General features: G+C 31.3%; 1 pseudogene; it reads left to right on the forward strand.

Moving 5' to 3' along the window:
- Nucleotides 1–16,448, forward strand: part of LOC128870571 (kelch domain-containing protein 10 homolog) — a 47,272-nt pseudogene extending 30,824 nt beyond the window's left edge.
- The last annotated feature ends 471 nt before the right edge of the window (nucleotides 16,449–16,919 follow it).

Genomic DNA, 16,919 nt, shown 5'->3' on the forward strand with positions numbered 1-16,919 from the left:
ATAAAAAATTAAGTATAACAGAATTTCCAAATCTTGAAAATTTTAATTCATCATTAAATGGAAATATTAATATTAACGATTATAAATTTGCAAATAAATTTTGGAAACATTTTAATTGTAAAACATTTAGAGACTATCATAACTGGTATTTGAAATTAGATGTTATACTTTTAAGTGATGTATTTGATAATTTTAGAAAAGAATGTTTTAAAAATTATAATTTAGATCCTATACATTATATAAGTTCACCACATTTAAGTAATTCATCTGCTTTAAAATTAACCAAACAAAAATTAGAATTATTAACAGATCAAGATATGTATGAATTTTATGAAAGTGGAACTAGAGGTGGAATATCACAAATTGCACATAACTATGCTAAAGCTAATAATTGTTATTATTACATTTCCGAAGGAAACGGTTCACAGAGTGAACATATTGACCATGTCAACGGTTACCGAAAGGAACATGCTGATATTGTAGAACAAGTTTATAAATTAAGTAAAGAGGAAGCTTCTCTTAAAGGTATATACGATTCTAAAAAATTAACAAGTTATATTTTATATTTAGATGCAAATAATTTATATGGATGGGCCATGTCACAAAAATTAAGTGTTGGTAATCATGAATGGTTAAATGAAGATGAAATTAAATATTTTTGTAATGTTGATAATATTTTAAATAAAGATTTTGATGATAATAATATTGGATATACATTAGAAGTTGATATAAGTATTCCTCCGGAATTACACAACTTTTATAATGATTATGCTCCAGCACCTCATCATTATGTTCCACAATTTGAAGATTTATCACCAAATCAAACAGACTTAATTAATAAAGGGATTGGTAGTAAACCAAATGATAAAATTAAAAAATTAATGTGTACGTTGTTACCAAAGAAAAATTATATAATTGATATAAGATTATTAAAAGAATATTTAAATAATGGTGTAATTTTAACTAAAATTCATAGAGGTATTAAATGTAGACAAGAAGCATGGTTAAAAAATTATATTGAAAAAAATACAACACTTAGAAAAGAAGCTAAAAACGATTTTGAAAAAGATTTTTTCAAACTTATGAATAATAGTGTATATGGTAAGCAAATGGAAAATGTTAGAAATAGACTTAATGTTAGAATAGTTAAAACTGAAAAAATTATGAGAAAACTAATAAGTAGAAATACATATCAATCAAGAAAAATAATAGATCATAATATGTGTGTAGTGTTTGGTAAAAATACAAATATTAAATTAAATAAACCTATCTTTGGAGGTCAAAATATTTTAGATTTATCAAAATTATTAATGTTTAAAATGTATGTACAACTTAAAACTAAATATGGTAATAGAATGAAATTATTAGGAACAGATACTGATTCATTTATTCTTTATTTTGAAGGTAAACATATTGATGATGATTTTGATATTTATTCTGAAATGAAAGATGATCTAGATAATTATGATACCAGTGATTATATAGATAATTTTCCAATTGAAGATTTAAAATCTAATATTAATAAAAAAGTACCAGGAAAATTTAAAGATGAATATAATGGAATACCAATTAGAGAATTTTGTGGACTTAGAAGTAAAATGTATGCATTTAAGACCGATGTTTGTGATAAAAAAGTTTGTAAAGGAATAAAGAAAAATAATATTAAAAAGTTAACAATTGAAGATTATAAGAATTGTTTAATTAATTTAAAAAATAAAAATGAAACTGTTCATAATATTAGATCATATGATAATAAACTATATACTACAGAAGAGAATAAAATAGGATTGTCACCCTATGATGATAAGTTTTATTTCAATAAAAAGTTGAATAATAATGATAACGATAAGTTAAATAAGACTTACAAATTACCCTGGGGACATTATGAAATAGGAAATGTAGGTAACTAAAACGAACCCCTCCTATTTACTATACATTAAATTATTAATTATATTAGATTAAGTTTTTTTTTTTAATTTCAAATGAAATATGATGTGAACATATTTCAACGATGTTGAATATTTGAATTTTTATTTTGATTTATTATTTTTGTTTATCATTTATATATGTATGAATTTTTTAAATTATTTTTGAATTATATTTGTTTCAATTTGTAGTTTACTTTCTTCAATATCTGTTTCACTTTCTTCAATATTTAATTGTTTTATATATTCATCTACTTGAATACTTTTATCAATCTTATTATTAGTTTCATCATTTTGTTTAGTAATATTATTTTGATTAATATTGTCTTTATTTTGTAAAACTAAATCTTTAAGATAATTATCAATTAAAATTTGTTTTTCCGAATAACTATCCAATTGTTTTTCTAAACTGTTTTTAAAATTTTCAATATTTGTTTCTATAAAATCTACTTGTTTAGTTATGTTAATAATATCTTGATTTAAATTATTTTCTAATTGTTCTATTTCTTTATATACAACACCAAAAGCTACCACATTATCTTTTTCTTGTTTTTCAACTTCTTTTTGAAGTAGTTGATTTAATTCCATTAATTTACTAATAATATCTTTCATTTGATCACTATTTGAACGAATTTCTTCAACTTCATTTTCTAATGATATTATTCTATTAAGAGAATATTCATTAGATGAATTTATTTCTGAAAAAGATTTTTGTCCAAACTTATCAATTCCCATTTATTAGAAAAAAATTTTTTAATTTATTTAAATTTATATGTAATTTAATTAAACAGTTAATACGTTTCCTTCGGAGAGAGTCAACATATTTTCTTCTCTTAGTTCCTCAATAATATTCATAATTTCATTATGTATTTCTGGACTATCATTTCCTGCATTATACTCTCCTAACAACAAATTTAATCTATCTTTTAATTCATTAATATCATTCCAATAAACACGTTCACATTGTGAACGATTCGCAAAACGAACATATTCAGTAGGTAAACTAGTTTTAATTTTAAAATTTTGTAATGATTTTGAAAGATTATTTTTTGAATTTAAACCAGATCCTACTTTTTCTTTTATAATTTTATTTTTAATCAATATTGGTCTAATAAAATTCATATATTTATTTCCAACGCTAGATTTAATACGTTTAGAACTTTTGTCATTATTTTGCATGTAAGCATATGTTGATAATATAATTTCTTCATAATTTTGTAAATCATTATTTGTTACAGCTGTTGATGGTTCTTTTAAAGTTATTAATTCCCATAACCCTTTTGTTCCATTATAAGTTTTATTACTTAAAATAATATCATTATTACTAATTTTTACTTCAGTATTACCAATCCATAAATCTTTTCCATCTTCAGATCTTAGACCAAAAATATTGTCACATAATTTCATATCAGAATTATTTAAATTTAAATATTTCATTGCCATATTTCCAATTTTGTCTGAAATAAATTGTACTGGTGTAGATAACGTTTCATTTGCACTACGCAAAAGAGCGTCTTTTGATGTTGATGGAGTCAACTGTTCGCTCTGTGAACCTGTGCTAGTTGTTGGTGTACTTTCAACTAATTTTTGTTTGTTTGTTTTTCTAATTGGTGATAGTTGCTTTTCGTTAAATTCATTAGTTTGTAAATTCACATTATTGTTAGGTGGTTTATATTCATGTTGTGAATCGTTTCCTTTGGAAGTATATTCACTTTCAGTGTCGTTTCTTTTGGAAACTTGCTTGACATTATCAAACGGTTTCGACTCCGTTGAAACATGTTCACTTTGTGAATGTCCATCTATTGTTTTTTTATATGATTGATTTGATTGATTTAAATCTACTATTAAATTTTTAAAGCTATCATTTAAATTGTGAACATTAATAACTGATTGATTTAATGGTTGAATAATTGCTTGAAGATCTTCATTAATTTTTTCTTGTTTTATTACTTTGTTTAAATTAAATTGTTGAAGTTTATTTTTTAAGTCTTTTTGTGTTTTAATATATTCTTTTAAAACTTTATCTGATATCATTGTTATTTAATTAAAATACATTTTAAATATTTTTGAAATGGATAAAGATGAATTTATTGATACTAAAAATAATGATTTTAAAATAGCAAAAGAGTTGCATAAACCAGTAAGAAAAAATTTTGAAAGAAGAAAAATTATTACTAAAGGCATAAATGAACTATGGGCAGCAGATTTACTAATTATGACAACAGTTAATGTTAGAATTAATAGAGGATACAAATATATGCTTAATGTAATTGATACATTTTCTAAATTTGCTTATATAGAACCATTAAAAAAGAAAGATGGAAAAACAACTTCTGAAGCATTTTTAAATATTATTAAAAAAGCAGGTTGTGCACCAAAATTACTTCATACAGATTCTGGTAAAGAATTTTTAAATAAACATTTCCAAGAAGTTTTAGATAAATACAATATTAACATGTATCAAACATTTAGTGAAAAGAAATCATCAATTGTAGAAAGATTTAATAGAACCATTAATGAAAAACTAAAAATACGATTTGAAATTCAGAAAAATACTAATTGGATTGATGTAATTGATAAAATATTATATGAATATAATTACAAAGATGTACATAGAACTATTGGTATGAAACCATGTGAAGTAAATGAAAAAAATGAACAATTAATTTTTGATAATTGTTTTAAAATTAATAGAAACAATTTAGAAAAACCAGTTTTTAAAATTGGAGAAAAAGTAAGAATTCAATCACATAAAAAACAATTTGAAAACAAATATAAAAATAATTGGACTCGAGAAATATTTTATATTAGTAAAATTTATCCATCTAATCCAATAACATATTTAATAAGAGATTTAAGTTATGAACCAATATTGGGTAAATTTTATAAATTTGAACTTCAAAGAGTTCAAATTTGAAGTTTCAATTATTTTGCGTCCACCCTCTTCTAACGCTAAATACATACTGCACTTGTAACCATGTGTTGATGTATAAAAGCTTATCAAATATTATGCTTATCTTGCAGTTTGTGACTCGTATTCAACAGTATTTCATTTTTTTTTGGTTTGTGCTTATGCTTATTCTATTTATAGATTGTGAGCAATGTTGATAAGATCAGCATTGCTTGCTTTGCATACTACTCAGCTGTAATTACATTACTTCAGAATATGATGTTTAGATGAGTTGGTTAAGCAGTTGGAATTATAACAATAATTTTGTTGCAAGTTCAAATCTGACTCAAAGACTCTTGTTTTGAGGAGTTCGTCGTTTTTTTTGAAAGGTACTTTAAAAAATAAATGTATCCTTTTTTGTTTTTTTTTTTGAATAGATTACTTTAAATATTTTGTAATCAATATTTTAACATTTTTTCACTTAATAGACATCGACCCAACACAAAATTTTAACTGTACCAACCTAAATATTGATTACTAGTACATCAAAAATAGATATCTTTAATATCTTAAAAATATTAACTACGAGTAACAATAATTTAGGGTTGGACTCTTCGACCCACATCAAAATTTAAACGTTTATTTTGTGAGATAATATAAGCTAAAAAAATGAGTTAAATGTTAAAAAATGTTAAAATTTTGAGTAACTGTAAGTTAAAAAAATGAGTTAAATGGTAAAAATGTTAAATTTTTGAGTTAAAATGATAAAAATGTTAAAATTTTAACATTTTTGATATTGTCTTGTACCCTGGGATATACATACTACTTATATATGTATGTATATACTCGTATATACCTACGTAAGTCCATACATATTTAGTTGCAAACTTATGTAACCACTCAGGCCAACAACATTTAATTTTATAATGGATTTTGTGATTGCTGCTGGATTTTTATTACAGCCTTTTCCCCTCTCTTTCTTAACTTTCACGTGGAACAATCAAGTGGTTTGGTTTTTAAGTAACTACATAAAGTAGCTACATAAAAGAAAACTATTTTGGTGCTGACCGCAGGTGAGTCGAAATGTAAATAGAAAATTTTAGGTAGGAAGAAAGCCACAAAAATATACCGAAAGTAAGAAAAATCCATTCAAAAACCCATTTTTGCATTTTCTTATGCATCCGATATTTATTAAATTCGCATTTGACCTAAATTTTCGTGTTGGTAAAAGTAAAAATTTTACTTTCCAATTTGTATGCTTGCTCAAGAAAGTGCCTTTTTGGTTAAGCAATAGAGTTGTGAGAGTTGCGTACAAGTAATTACTTCGTTCGATTCTATTATTATTTTTTGTTTTTTTTTATTATCTGGGCAAGATATGCATGTATATTTGTTTATATTTCATTGCGGCACCTACCACTTCCACTTGACTCGCTTCGGCTTGCTGCGGCTGACAGCAAACCACCCATCTTCTGTCCGCCCATGCTAGCAACAAATTCTCTTCCTCTCGTTAAAGAGATGTATAAATTATTTCAGCTACTCAAATGTTTGCCAAGATTGGTCAAAAACTTACCACAAGCTTTATTGCATTACTGTAAATATTTCCACAGCAATTTATCAAACAATGCGGGTTTGGTGCTTTCGGAAAGGTCGAACATTAGCTGAACTTTCATTCAATGCATTGAAAAGCAGCCGGAATAAATATTTTGTGGGCTGAGCGTAAATTAGAAGAAAATTATATTATCAGTTTACTAATTGAGTTGAATGTTACAACGTAGGCAGAAAAGGTATTCTATGCGAGAGAGGAAAATATGATAAAAAAAAATTATTTTATTGATCCACATATGTATATGTATGTTGCTTATCAAAATTTTACTACATTTTTTAAGGATAATGTAATTCATTTGCCCACAAAAACCATACAAATCCCAGCTTGAAATAAAAAAAAAATTCAACAAAAGTTCCAATAAATGCTCAAACCTTTTATTGAGAATTTTTAGAAAATAGCCGAGTATGACAACTTATCGATCATTTAAATTTCGCAAAATGCAATCGCGAACTAGCTCAAAAACCGCGTTCATTTTTGATTTTTTTTTTTTTACTAATGATGTTGGTGGTTTGCTTTCATATAAACGAATTTTTGGAATTATCATATAAACGAAATATGGAGAAAATGCATAAGGCCGCCAACAAAAAAAATTATCAAAATCAACATGATTTTTGAGGCAGTTGAAAATTATATTTTATTACACCAAAATTGAATGCGCTATAAAACTACGTGCACAAAATATTTATAAAAAATCGAATTAAAAGTTATGAAATTTTGCTGAGAATTTATTGGTTTTTTTCTAGATTTGGCTGAAGTAGCAAACTTGAATCGAGATCGTTTTTGTTGCAGAATTGACTCTATTTTCACAAAACAATTTTCTAAAGTAATAAATCACTTACAATAATTATAAGGTCAGTCCATAAGTTCGTGCGTATTTTACCCATAATTTCACTTTTATACGATTTTTGCATACAAAAAATTATTCGCGAAATATAACGGAACTATTTGACTTTTCTTTGATATATTGTGCATTCAACAAGTGCTTTTAATCGCGGATAGAAGCACGTGTTGTTAAAATATAAAATGGAATCTTCGAACGCGTATAAGAGGCATATTTTGTATTTTTTTTATAAAAGTGGTAAAAATTCAACAACTGCCGCTGCAGAAATTAACACTGTTCACGCAGAGGATACCGTGAGTGTAAGAACTCCGTAAAAGTGGTTTTCAACATTCCGAAGTGGTAACTGCGACTTGGAGGACGCCACGCGCGCTGGTCGTCCTGAAGTCTTTAACTCCGACGCCTTGGTCGATCTTGTGGAAGCTAATCCAAATTTCACAGTCGATATGATAGCTCAGAGGTTAAATTTATCGCATGGAACAGTTCACAGGCACTTGGTTCAGTTGGGAAAGGTTTCAAAGCTGGGAAAATGGGTTCCACACGGACTTTCCGACGCCAACCTTCAGCAAAGAGTGGATGTGTGTTTTCAGCTGCTGCAACGGCTTGAAAATGAAAATTTTTTGAACGGAATCGTTACTGGTGATGAAAAATGGGTCCTTTCCAATAATCCTGTTCGAAAACACCAATGGTTAGATAAAGATGAAACACCAGAACCGATCCCTAGAGATGGCCTTCACCCCAAGAAGATTCTACTGTCTATTTGATGGGTTGTGGCCGGTGTTGTTTATTATGAACATCTGGAACCAAACCAGACGATAACTGCTGATTATTATTCCCATCAGCTATCAAACCTGGATGAGGCACTTAACAAAAATCGACCGTTTTTAGTGAATAGACGCAAAGTTTTGTTTCACCACGACAACGCAAGACCTCATACCGCAAGGCAAACATTAGGCAAGCTGAACGAGCTCGGATGGGAGCTAATGCCGCATCCACCATACTCTCCGGATATTGCACCTTGTGATTATCACCTTTTCCATGGACTTCAATCACATATGAGCAACAAGAACTAATCCTCAAAAGAAGCTATAAAAAGGGAATCAAAGCGTATTTTGACTGAAAACACTTTTTTGAGAAGGGAATTAAAAATTTGCCTAAACGTTGGGAAGACATTGTAAATAATAAAAAAAAATTTATTATTGCTTAATAAATACTTTAAATATCTTTTTTATTAATTTTAAAACTACCTTTAAAAAACGCACGAACTTATTGACTGACCTGATATTTAACGCAGTGATTTTGTACTTCGCACTTTGGAAATTGTTTTTAATCAGAAAAAAACAGGATTCATAGAAAATGCCTATATAATATTGTAACAAAAAACACGCTTTCCAGATTTTTTAGTAGTTCAAAAATCAAAACATTTTTGCACACTTTTGAATCATACCTTTTACAAATAGTTTGTCAGGGTAAGTCTTAGTGCTTGTTCGTAAAAATTGTAGACTGGCCGAATTTCAGTTTCAACTAAAAAATTTTGACTCGTCTGGTTTTTGTTAGTTCAAAAGTAACATAAACTTTTGGTTATTACAAACATTTTGAATACTATTATCGAAGTGAACATTTTCTATTAAAAGGGAGGCTATATGATACCCACACATACTCATATTTGTTCTGTCATGGTATGTGTGGCTAGTAAGCAATTATTTAGTACTTGAGATCAACTCTACTTATACTGGTATACAGATTGGCTTAAACACTGATAACTTTACTGATTTTCATACACGGACACTTTGCAGTAGCAGTAAAAACGCGATATATTTTTACATTTTGACTAGCAATAATCTCTAAATATTTTATTGATAATGTTAATCAATTTATATTATCAGTATTTTAACTGCAAAATTTTTCAGTAATGACTACAAAAAGTATTTTTAATACAATTTTTTTTAGTAGTTAGTAAAAGTTTACTGGCAAAGCAAGTTCAATTTCATTATCAATATTTTACTGGATAGTGCCATTTGTAATGCAATAAATATATAATGCAGTGTGCCAATCTATGATGTTTTTACATTTAAATACCAAAACAGGTTAATTGATTTCTCTCAAATTTCGTACGTTGAATTTGAACGCGTTCTGAGAAAACAATGTCTCTCAAATCAAGTTAGTTTCACTATTTTTCACAAAAACTTCACTGAAATTTGTGTGCTGTTCAAAATATGTTACTCTGTTTCATTCATCCGCAAAATAATTGACTTTAAGTGTCATAGGCGTTTAACAGCAAGAGCTAACAGCAAGAACTAAAGCTGTAAACTAACATTGACCATAAATGACATGCATGTCTCTCAGCTAACAGAATTAAATTCCTTTGATTTATCCGTCAATTTGGTATTTCGAAAAATAACCCACGGCCGCCGTAACCGAATGGGTTGGTGCGTGACTACCATTCGGAATTCAGAGAGAGAACGTCGGTTCGAATCTCGGTGAAAGATCAAAATTAAGAAAAAGTTGTTTCTAATAGCGGTCGCCCCTCGGCAAGCAATGGAAAACCTCCGAGTGTATTTCTGTCATGAAAAAGCTTCTCATAAAAATATTTGCCGTTTGGAGTCGGCTTGGAACTGTAGGTCCCTCCATTTGTGGAATAACATCAAGACGCACACCACAAATAGAAGGAGGAGCTCGGCCAAACACCCAAAAAGGGTATAAGCACCAATTATATATATATATTTTTAAATATATTTGTAAACTTACTTATATTTTCACACACGCTAATGAGTGTATAAACAAACTTGTTTTTGAAATGTTCCCCAAATATTCTTCAAATTTAGAATAGTTAAATTCCAAAGAATATGTCGACGAAAGTATTCAATTTTTGGTAACCAAATAATGGATGCGTCAAAAACCTATTTTCTTCAACTGTCACAGTATAAATTTAATTTAATTAAAATGTAGAACTATTTTCGTAGACAATGCACCCATTATTAGCAGCAGGTGGACCATTTCGAGGTAATTAGACTAACTGGTATTATATAGTAAGTACAAAAATTTTGCAATATAGATATAAAATGTGAACTAGAGGAAAGAAATGAATTTCTCTATACTATTTATTTACATAGTGCCAAATCATGAGTGCTTTCACGCTTCTCAATAAATAACTCGCGCGTACATGAATACGTAGCCCATAAACAAGAATGCCAAGCTGACTTCTTTATATGTTTGTTCCTCAACAATCGATTATCTCAAATGAAAGTATATTGAGTTACTTCTTCAGTAAAGGAATCACCAAAAATCCTCGGGCTTAGACGTAATAAAAAATAGAATACTTCAAAAATTGTCAAATAGACGGAATGTCTATTTTCCTTAATTGCAGTTGCAATACTTTTCAGAAATAAAAGATATATGAAGAATTTAGGAAAAATAACTACTTTACTCTCCATCCATTTGTCAATCAAATCATCTACTCCACACCAAATGCCGACAGTCAGATCTATGGAGCAATAAATACTAAAATAGTTTAGACAAACCCTTTGAGCAACTACTTACAGGCAATCTAAGTGACTTTATAAACGAAAATAAGATAACGCCTGATGAGCAATTTGACTTCAGAAAATTTCATGGCATCGTACACACAAAGAATTTACACACCCATTAAATCAAGTTTATAATGACAAGAAGTCGTCCGCATTAGTTTTATTCGATGTTGAAAAAAAAGCATTGATTTCGTAAGACACAGTGGGCAGTAGAGCTCAAAGCTCACTGAACTGAAATTTCCTATCCAGTTAAAAAAAATTGTTCTGCTTTTTAAAAAAGGCGAGATTATTGTGTCTGTGTGAATGATGAAACTTCAAATCATAAAATTTCTGATGGTATACCCCAGTACCTATTGTATTGGACATATATGTTTCTAACATCCTAAACTCGAAAACTTTAGGCAGGCGACACTTGCATAACTCTGTTCACGATATATCGGGTATTTTTTTAGCTATTGTACCTACATAAGAACTATCGATATCAATAGCTATAGTTTGACAGCAGAGAATGACAATCTGTGTTGATATTTCTAGGCAGGAAGGTTAGGCAAATGATGAGATTCATCAGTCACTTGAAGCGGTTAATACGAACGCAATGGGCCGCTGTTGGGCGTCGTCATCTAATCCAAAGTTCCTTCTTCCTATTTCCACCTGTTGGGTTCCTTTCCTTCTGCTTTCCATCTTTCAGCAAATGGGTTGGTACGTGACTACCATTCCGAATTCAGAGAGAACGTAGGTTCGAATGTTGGCGAAAGACCAATATGAAGAAAACGTGGTCGCCCCTCGGCAGGCAACGGCAAACCTCCGAGTGTATTTCTGCCAAGAAAAAGTTTCTCAGAAAAATATCTGCCGTTCGGAGTCGGCTTAAATGAAGGACCATTTACGGAAAAATATCAAGACGCTACCACAAATAGGAGGAGCTCGGTCAAACACCCAAAAAGGATGTACGCGCCAATTATATAATAGGACTATCAATAAGTTCGTGCGATTTTACAACAGATGACGTAACTTGATTATTATTCCATCGATCCACATTTCCAAACATTCATTGGAGAGCTACTGTCGTAAGGCACAAACGTCAGTATAAGTTTTTTATTTGATGCGTAAACAACAATATTTTTACCACACTTGAAAATGTCGAATTTCGTGCCAAATAATGTGTTTTTGCGGGGAATTCTTCTTCATTATTTTAATATGAAGAAAAAAGCAGCCGAAAGTCATCGTATCTTGGTGGAAGTTTATGGTGAGCATGCTCTATCTGAGCGAACGTGCCAGAAGTGGTTTGCACGCTTTAAAAGTGGTGATTTTGGCTTGGAAGACGAAGAACGCGAGGGTGCGCCGCCAAAGTTCATGGATACCGAATTGGAGGAATTGCTCGATCAAGATCCGGCTCAAACGCAAGAAGAGGTTGCAAAAACTTTGGGAGTAGATCAATCAACCATTTCCAAACGTTTAAAAGCCATGGGAATGATCCGAAAGGTAGGCCATTGGGTGCCGTATGAATTGAAGCCAAGAGACGTTGAACGCCGTTTTATGGCATGCGAACAACTGCTTCAACGGCACAAAAGAAAGGGTTTTTTGCATCGAATTGTGACTGGCGATGAAAAGTGGGTCCATTACGACAATCCAAAACGTCGGGCAACGTATGGATACCCTGGCCATGCTTCAACATCGACGTCGGCGCAGAATATTCATGGCCTGAAGGTTATGCTGTGTATCTGGTGGGACCAGCTGGGTGTTGTGTATTATGAGCTACTGAAACCGAATGAAACGATTACGGGGGATGTCTACCGACGACAATTGATGCGTTTGAGCCGAGCACTGCGAGAAAAACGGCCGCAATACGCCGATAGACACGACAAAGTTATTTTGCAACATGACAATGCTCGGCCACATGTTGCACAAGTGGTCAAAACATACTTAGAAACGCTCAAATGGGATGTCCTACCCCACCCGCCGTATAGTCCAGACCTTGCGCCATCCGATTACTATCTCTTCCGATCGATGCAACATGGCCTGGCTGACCAGCACTTCCGTAATTACGATGAAGTCAAAAAATGGATCGATTCGTGGATTGCGGCAAAACCGACCGAATTTTTCACAAAGGGAATCCGTGAATTGCCAGAAAGATGGGAAAAAGTAGTAGTAAGCGATGGACAATATTTTGAATATTAAATTTGTAACCATTTTACGTCAATAAAGTTTCAAATTTCGAAAAAAAACCGCACGAACTTATTGATAGTCCTATTAGTATATATTTATAATATAAAAATGAATCGCAAAATGTGTTGGTAAGCGCATAACTCAACAACGCATGGACCAATCTTAACAATTCTTTTTTTAAAATGTTCCTTGAAGTCCAAGGATGATTTGTACGACGAGAAAACCCTAAGCAGCCCTTTTTTCCATACAAATATTGCGCGTTCGTATGGGTGTGCGTGTTCGCGCTGGAGGATCTAATGCGTTCACACAAAAGTGTTAACATCGTGAACCCGACCAAATTGAAAAGTCAAAAAATGTAAGAGCTATAGGTTTGATTCGCCTTGCAATATTCTTTCTTTTGTTTTAGTTTCAGAACGAGTTAAAGAAAGATTTCATTCACAAATAGTTGAGTAAATAAATTCTAAGAATAATCATGCAGGGCTGAACAAATCCAAATATATTTTAAGAATAACAAAAGACGAACCTATTTTAAGAAGAACAGAAGATAAACATATTTTACAAGATCAACGGAGCAATCATAACTCATTTGGTGGTGCAATGATTTTATTAGCAGGAGAGATTTTTGTCAATCTTGCCAGTGATTCCACGGTCAACACCAGCTGATGAACTTGATGCATGTTCGAAGTACTCAAATTTGTGGAAACATGTCAAGTTATACGCTTAAGCAAGAATATGCGTGTTGAGTTGCAAAATGTCCAATCTGGAGACATATTCTCTAAACAACTCATTGACATTGGTAATGGTGAATTTCCTATAGACACCTTGACAGGTTGCATTAACTTTCCTCAAAGTTTTTGTCACTTAACTCGATCAAAAGATGAACTTATTCAAAAGGTGTTTCCAGATGTTAATAATAATAATAATAAATAATTAATTATCTCTAAGTTTTGCCATTGAAGCACCCACTTTATAAATATTTGTCACCTTTAGGTTCCCACCATCCCTTTAGATTATTTTTCAATCAGGTTTGAACCTTTAGTTTCCCTCTTATTTTGAAGGCCTCTGGCAAACATCCCAGTCGGGGTTTTCAGTGGGCCCCAAATGCCAAAGTTCGTGGAAGCGAAGATACTTAGCTGACCTTTTCTTTAATTCTCCTGAACAGAACCGTCACCATGATGATAGGGCGGTGTGTGAGGATCAACAGAGTAAAAACGTCTTAAGGTTGTAATATAAACTTCCACATTCAAAATCTATTTGACAGAATGAAGTCTGTCGGATCCGCTAGTATATATATAAATACATATATAATGTTAGACAAGTCACCAAAGTTCAAAGCTGTCTTCTTAATAGCATTATTCACCTTCTAATTAACCAAATGGGATCTTTTATTAGAGTTTAAATTCAAAATTCACTTTCATATTAAACATTTTTCAACTTTTCTTTTTTAACAATGACTCAATTTCCAACATTTCTTCAAACATCGTGCACATTAAGTCAATAAAATCTTGAAACTCGCAAAAAGTTTGCCATTATTGCCTTAGGTCCGTCAGCATGCTAATACTGAAAGGCTCAATGTCCAACTGTGTCATACAAAATCAACAAATCCCGGTTGTTGCACGCAAATCAGTTCGAAATTCCCATTTGAACTGCAAACAAAGAAATTAAATTCACAAGAAGTTGAAAAGAAAATTGCCCACTAACTCAATATGCATAGAGAAGAAATATTTTTGTCACTTTTTATATTACGTTTCCACCGCAGCCGGAGTTTGGGTTCTCTGCCGCTATCGTGTTCTTAGCGCAAACACCAAACAAAACCCCTGTCAAATCCCATACAAAATTAAAACACAACTCCATACCTAAACCCACTTTTCAAAGCGTGTTTTGTTGGGTTTGCATCTAATTTAATTATTAAGTGGTGGCAATGTTGCTCATTTTCCTCATTTATTATTGCATTCTTATCGAAACATGGCAACAATGATTGCAATTTGTCAATATGACATTTGATTGACGCACCGGCTATCCATTTGGTGAATCTTGCTCAAACGACTGTTATATATATCAAACAACAGGTAAAAAACCGAGTGTTAAGCGAATAGAGGCTACTGGTGATGCGCCAATTCCGCAATATGGGCCGGGAATAGTTTTACACGAACATTATTTATATACGGTTGGGGGAATTACTCTTGTGATGTGCATCGCTTAAATTTGCGCACACGAGTGTGGGAATGCGTATATATCTGTCGTCCAGATATACGCGAAGATTCAGAGGGTCGTTATCGTCACGAAGTTGTCTACGATGGGCAATACATATATGTGCTGGGTGGTGGTACATCGAATTTAGTGTATGATTTACAACGCATCCCTGCATTTAATTTAATTACAAACCGATGGGAAGATTTCGTCACATTACCCGATCGAACATCACAAACAAATCTAACAATCGAGCGACAAAATTCCGGATATCCAAACCCACGAAAGTGCTTTTTCTGCGTACAGCACACGAAATCTAATGGTGAGGTCGAAGCATTCATTACGGGAGGCTTGCAGGTGCGTAATAATTAAATTTAGTATTATTAAATTATATTTGAAGCTGGATATCCCTTTTCCATTTGCAGGCCGATCAAGTATATTTTTCAGATATATGGAGATTAAATTTTACTACTAAGCAATGGACACTTATAAAAACAGCCTCTCTACCAAAAGCTTTGTACTTCCATGCCGCAGCGCACAGTCAAAATGGTTGTATGTACATATTCGGTGGTATTGAATATGATGAAAAACGTATACGACGGTGCAATGACCTTTATAAAATGTGGATAACCATACCATTATTAAATGAAATTTGCTGGGAGGCAGTGTTACATTACAGACCAAATCTCAAATTGAATGGCCACTCACAGCTGCTTAAAATGGGCGTACCATTGCGCTTTGCACAGAGATTGTGGCATTCTTCAAAAGCCAAATGATTATACAATAAATGAAGAGATATATGGTATGGTATGTCATGTAACGAGCAATAAGAATCGACAATTTTTATGTTTCATTCTAGACATAAAAGCATAATTATTGTTTGCTAACCATTTAGGAATGACATAGTTTCATATGGAAGAAATGGAACCAAAAGAATAAACATAATAAAATAAGACATTAATAATGAGTAAAAATGAAAAAAGCTAATTAATATGAAAATAAGAGTAATTATTTTTATACGCTACATATGTGTACGAGCAGTTGTGGCGATTTTTTTTACAATATGGTTCATACACTGTCAATGGATGCTCAGATCACGAATTCTAGAAAATTGTATCATAAGAGTGGAAGCAGGATCAAGTGGCCAATCGGGCAACCAGATGAACACCAAATTTAAAAGGATAATAGTCTGCCGTCTGATTTAAAGTTCGTATCCATGAGTCTATGCATAATTAAATTCGCTTTTTCCAGATTAACGATATAAACAAATTATTTTCAATAAAGAAAAGATACCAAGTTTTTAAATCAAGGCGGCAGTAATGTGCTAAATAGAGATTGACCTCGAATGCCTGCAGTTTTTTTCTGCATACAGATCAATTGCCACGCACTTTTTTAGTGAAATCGGGTTTCGATAGTTCGTTTTTCTTTTGGCTATTTTTTCAAGTTTGCTGCACAATTTTTCAAAGCAGGATCTTTCCATTCGGAAATTATCTTTGAAAAACTTGTCCCCATTACTCTGGCAGTCTACTTCCCAAAAGGTACTGGAATGTTCCTAAAATATACATGTACATTATACACAAATAATGTATCATAAATCTGTTTACCATACCAAAGACCATACACTTTGCGAACGCATTAAATTGGCAGCAACGCTTAAAATTATTTTATTTTCCCTTAACCTTTTTTTTAAATAATATATAATAACAAATTGAATTTTATGCACCATTTTATAATTTTATCAATTTTTATAATTCTTATTTCACAATGTCAACAAAAGACA

This window comes from Anastrepha ludens, chromosome Y (assembly GCF_028408465.1).
Source record: "Anastrepha ludens isolate Willacy chromosome Y, idAnaLude1.1, whole genome shotgun sequence".
NCBI lineage: Eukaryota > Metazoa > Arthropoda > Insecta > Diptera > Tephritidae > Anastrepha > Anastrepha ludens.